Raw genomic sequence first — 5,571 nt, 5'->3', positions numbered from 1 at the left:
TATCTGCATATCTTTCCCAGTCAGCTCCTGGTACGTAAATGTCTTGCACAATCTGATCATGATTAGGGTTTTTGTCCATCCTTGAATGATAACTCTCTTCTTCAAACGGTATGGACCGCAGTTTTAATGCCTTCATGACACTCATGGGGCCAAAATCCACAATCTTTCCTCTCACAAAGCTTGTATATGACTCATCTGTCTTATCATAACGGACCGCATTTGCATAAAACTCTCTTATAAGATTTGCATTCACCTTAATGACCGGATCAGTGAGGAGCTCCCATCTTCTCTTTTCTACCTTCATTGTAATTTCGGGACACTCAGTTTTCCTAACTTGAAATCCTAGCTCATAAATGATTTCTTTATCAACCATCCACCCGTATTGCAATGCATGATGCAAGCTTCTGAATCTCTTTTCATCATACGGGTGTTGCTCCATAGGTTCCTTCCCCTTCCTTCTTTTAGAGCTTGAAGATGCCATGATTGAGGGTTAATGTATGGAGTTGGCAAGGGTGTGGAGACTTTTGGTTGTTTAGGGTTGAGTGCAATGAAGGTGGTGAGGGAGAATGTGTTTAAATGGTTAGGAAATGCTTTGCTCCGAAATGGATAGGTGTGAAGAGTGGATGTGGAGTGTGGAGTTTGATGGACGGTTGGGGTTATGCATGTAGAAAGGACAAGGATCATCACTTTATGATGGAGATTGCTCGGTCTTCAAGGGTCTTATTTTTTTCAATGTTGCATGGCAACATTTTTCAATGACTTCCCTTTTTAGAACAAGTGTATAGTCCTTCCTTTTGTGGTGTCCGAACCTTCTTCCTTTAATTGTCCAATCTATCTCTTTCAATGCTCCTTTCGTTTCCCTATAAAGATCAAATAAGAAAAGTAAGAAATATCATAAAAAAAATCAATTTAGTTTTTTACGGCTAAAATAATAAAGAGAAGAAAAGATTAGATTGTTTATTCATGAACTCCAACTAACTAACTAACTGTGTATCCCTTTATGCATTTTGGTGGCACCATGGGGTGACACCAAACTTAGTTTGAAGCATTGTGATGAAAAGTTCTGTTCAAAGCTCCAAGACTAGAATACTCTCTGTTGCATTCATGCTTTCTTGGTATGCTTTGAACACCAAACTTGTTCTTCACTATATACTGCAATATAAGGACTTCACCAAGTTTGGGCTGGAATTTATGAATATTGACTTATTCACTAGTAAAAGCTAATAAAATATGGGTTGCCTCCCATGAAGCACTTCTTTAGCGTCACTAGCTTGACGTTTCTCCTTCATCAGGGTGGTTGATAATGCTTCAAGTCCTCCCCTCTTGCCTTGGACTTATATCCATTGGTTGTATCAATGATCTCTACATGTTTCAAGGAAAGAACTCTGTTGATAGTGAAGACCTTAGGTAACTGAGATGGTACAGTGGGGAGATTAGGGGGAATATCTGGGAAGTAAGCTGAAATCACTTTATCTCCTGGAGAGAGGCCTTCCGTAGGGATCTTCTTGTTCCTCCACCCCTTTGGTACCTTCTTCTTTGTCCCTTTTGATGCTTCCCTGTTCTTGGCGGCTTCTTCTTTTAAGTGAATTTTGTTGTTGTCTTCACATGCCTCTGGTGGTTTAGGTTCCTCCAGCTTCTCCTTGAGCTGTGACGATTGCTGTTTGCCTTGTTCATCATTCAGTGGGGTTCTCAGATGTGTTGGTGGTGCCTCAGTGCTTGTTTCCTCTGTCAGCATCCTGTTATGATCATTGCTTGGTTCTTTGTTTTCTTGGTCAGTTTCTTGGGAGAGTTTGAAGACATTGAAGCTGAGTTGTTCATCATGGATCCTCAATATTAGCTCCCCTCGCTCCACGTCTATGAGTGCTCTGGCTGTAGCTAGGAATGGTCTTCCCAATATGATTGGGTGAGTGTGACTCTCTTCCATGTCCAAGATGACAAAGTCTGTGGGAAGAAAGTATTTCCCCACCTTTAACAACACGTTTTCCACCACCCCTCTTGCTTGTTTTTGAGTTTTGTCAGCCAGCCTGATGACTACATCTGTGGGCAATATCTCATTGATCTGCAGCCTCTTCACCAGGGATAGAGGCATTAAGTTGATGCTTGCTCCCAAATCGCAGAGTGCTCTATCAAACATTGTTTCTCCTATGGCACAGGGGACATGAAAACTCCCTGGATCTTTTCTTTTTGTAGGCAACTGCGGTTGAATGAGGGCACTACACTCCTTGTTCATCACTATAGTTTGGCCTCCCTTGAGTGAGCTTTTCCTGGGAAGTAACTCCTTCATGTACTTGATGAATGCAGGCATTTGTTGGATAGTCTTGATGAATGGTATGTTCACATGCAGAGATGCAAATAAGTCAAGAAATCTTGAGTATATTCTCCTCTCCACAGCTCCCTTGAGCAGTTGGGGAAAAGGTGCCTAGAGTCTCAGCAACTCCTGTTTTGAGATTTCTGGTTCTTGGTAATCTTTTTCCACCTCCTCTACTGAGGTATCTTCAGGTTGTTCTGACAGCTTGCTTGGCTTGTCCTCAGTCTCCTTATCACTTATAGTGACCATCTTGCAATCTTCCCATCTTACCTTCTTTGTTTCACCTCTCGGATTCTTCTCTGTGTCACTTGGAAATCCATCTGTGGGTTTGGGAATTTGCTCAGAGAGATATCCTACTTGAGATTCCAACCTCTTGATTGTGTCTCCCTGGTTCTTAAAACTGGCTCGCACTTCCTCCTTGAAGACCTTGTTGTCTTGAATCTCCTTGCTTAGGCCTTCAAGTAGATTCTCAATCCTTGAGATTCTTTCATCAAATGATGACAGGTCAGGCTGAGTAGGGTTATTCTGGCCTTGATATGAATGTGGGGAGGTGTTGTTATGGGGGTGTTGATATGGTCTAGATGTGAAGTGTTGGGTGGCTGCATTGTTTGGATTTGGGCGTCTTTGATCAAGGCTTTGGTCTTGTTGATTTCCCCACCCAAAGTTTGGGTGATTCCTCCATCCAGGGTTGTAGGTCTTGGAGTATGGATCATGGTTTTGCCTAGGTGAATTCCCAATGTAGTTGGCTTGCTCCTGACTACCCTCTGCTTCTTCATTCACTCCTTCTTGGGTTGTTGATGAAGTGGAGACTGCTGCTACTTAGTTCCTCTCCATCTTCTTGGTGAGGTCAGCCAGCTGCTGGGTAATGAGCTTGTTTTGGGCTAGCAGAGCATCTACATTTTTTAGCTCCATTACTCCTCTTGTGTTCCCTCTTTCGGAAGCATAGAAGTAGTCGTTCTCTGCTACTGTTTCAATGACATCTATGGCTTCCTCAATAGTCTTCTTCTTGTTCAAAGATCCTCCGGATGAATGGTCTACGGCCTTCTTTGACTCATAAGAGAGCCCTTCATAGAAAATGTGCAGCTGCACCCATTCGTTGAACATATCTGGTGGGCACCTCCTTGTTAAGTCTTTAAACCTCTCCCATGCTTCATATAGAGTCTCACCATTTTGTTGCCTAAAAGTTTGGACCTCAGCTCTCAGCCTATTGATTCGTTGAGGAGGGTAAAATCTTGCTAAGAATTTGTTCACCACGTCTTCCCAAGTTGTCAAGCTCTCCCTTGGGAAAGACTCCAGCCACTTAGCTGCCCTATCCCTGAGTGAGAATGGAAATAAGAGCAGTCTATAGGCGTCAGGATGAACACCATTAGACTTCACTGTGTCACATATTCTCAGGGAGGTGGTTAGATGTTGATTGGGGTCCTCTTGGACACTTCCTCCGAACGAACAGTTGTTCTGAACAAGGGTGATGAGCTGTGGCTTCAGTTCAAAATTGTTGGCATGGATGGTTGGCTTTTGAATGCTACTTCCACAGTTCCCTGGGTTTGGATTGATGTAAGAGCCGAAAACTCTTCTATCCTCCCCAGCATGATTTGCTCCACCTCCTCTGCCATGGTTGTGAGCCTCTTCTTTATGATGGTTTTCCATGTTTTCTTCCATGTTTGGTTCAAAGTATTCCTCAAAGTGTTCCTCCTCTTCTTCACCACCAACTACACGTTTTTCTCTTGCCTCCTTCCTTAGTCTAAGGAAGGTTCTCTCAGGATCAGAATCAAAGGAAGTTGAAGCCCTGCTTCTTCTCCCTGTCATATAACCAACAAGTACAAGCAAAGAGAATAGGTGCAGAAAGTATATCTGTCAGAATTACTGTTAGTGTGAGTGATGCAATATATCAAACAGTTAGTGGGTTAGTGAGATGAATAGTAAATAACAAAGAAAAAGTATGGGGGAAGGGAAGAAGTTATCTAAAACAGAAAGTAAATGACTCAAACAGAAATTTAAATCAAACAAAAATAAAATGCTCAATCTAGTTATCCTCCAATCTAATCATTGTTGATGCACAATCAATCCCCGGCAACGGCGCCATAAACTTGATGCACGGAAAACTTGTCTCACAACAAATTCCCTTTGGCAAGTGTACCGAATTTGTCGTCAGGTAAAAACTCAAAATAGAGTGAGGACGAATCCCACAAGGATTGATTGATCAAGCAACTTTAATTAGAGGACTGTTCTAGTTGAGCGAATCCAGAATTTGAGTTGAGAATTGCAGAAAATAAAATGGTGGGAAGGTAATTGACAGGAAAGTAAATGCTAGAATTATAGATCTGAAAGTAAATGACGGAAGGTAAATTGCAGAATTGTAAATGGGAATGGGGGAATTGCTCATTAAAGTAAATAACAGAAATTAAAGAGAATGGGTAAGATCAGAAATGGGGAGTTCATTGGGCTTAGGAGATGTTGCATTCTCCGGATCAATTTCATTTTCATCTCTTCCTCAATCAATGCACTCATCGATCTTCTTGGCAATCTTAAGTGATTGAATTACAATTTCTTGTAATTCAATCTCTCAAATCTTGATCAATAGCCAATTTCTTGGTCAATTGCTCATGAGAAGAGATGAAGTATGGTTAATGATTATACCACATGCATTTCCCAAACCAAGTGTTGAGAGGATTATAGTCACATATCCATCCAAACCCAATTTGGTCCAGTATGAGAAAGCATTTCTAGCTTGATCTCTTCATTCCTCTTTCAAGGTTTAGAAGAGATCCAAGTATGAATAGCTTCTTTTTCAAGATACCTACTCAATTGGATGAAGATCGAAAGCTTTCAAGTAAAATCAAGAGAAAAGATAGAAGAAGAATAATGAAAACTAGTATTGATTCATCAAATTACAACAGAGCTCCCTAACCCAATGACAGGGGTTTAGTTGTTCATAGCTCTGGAAAATGAAAACAAAGATGGAGAATACATGATGAAAACTTAGAAGTTCAGAGAAAGTAAATACAGAGAGTAGTTCTATGCTAAGAGTCTCCCTATAATTTCCAACTCTCTAAAATATTTCAAAGATACTCCTATATATACTACTCTTCTGTTCTTCTAGTTGATTCTTCAAGTCTTGGGCCTTTGGATCTTGAGTTGGAAGCAGTTCTCTTCTTCATTGGGCTTAGCTTTTACTTGCAGAGAGAAAGTATGAAGTGGGCAGGGGCTTTGGCTCAGGAAGTTAGTGGTGTTAACGTTCAGTGAAAATATGGGTTCGAGAACGT

General features: G+C 41.2%; 1 non-coding gene across 1 annotated transcript; it reads left to right on the top strand.

Annotated features, from left to right (window-relative positions):
* Positions 1-3,407: 3,407 nt before the first annotated feature.
* On the top strand, positions 3,408-3,514 carry LOC148547627 (small nucleolar RNA R71). The gene has a single exon (XR_015898872.1). It is a non-coding gene; the product is annotated as a small nucleolar RNA R71 (small nucleolar RNA).
* Positions 3,515-5,571: the final 2,057 nt, after the last annotated feature.

This window comes from Arachis ipaensis, chromosome B8 (genome assembly GCF_059453495.1).
Source record: "Arachis ipaensis isolate K30076 ecotype BB chromosome B8, ASM5945349v1, whole genome shotgun sequence".
NCBI classification, from domain to species: Eukaryota; Viridiplantae; Streptophyta; class Magnoliopsida; order Fabales; family Fabaceae; genus Arachis; species Arachis ipaensis.
This window is presented reverse-complemented; position numbering and strand designations above follow the sequence as displayed.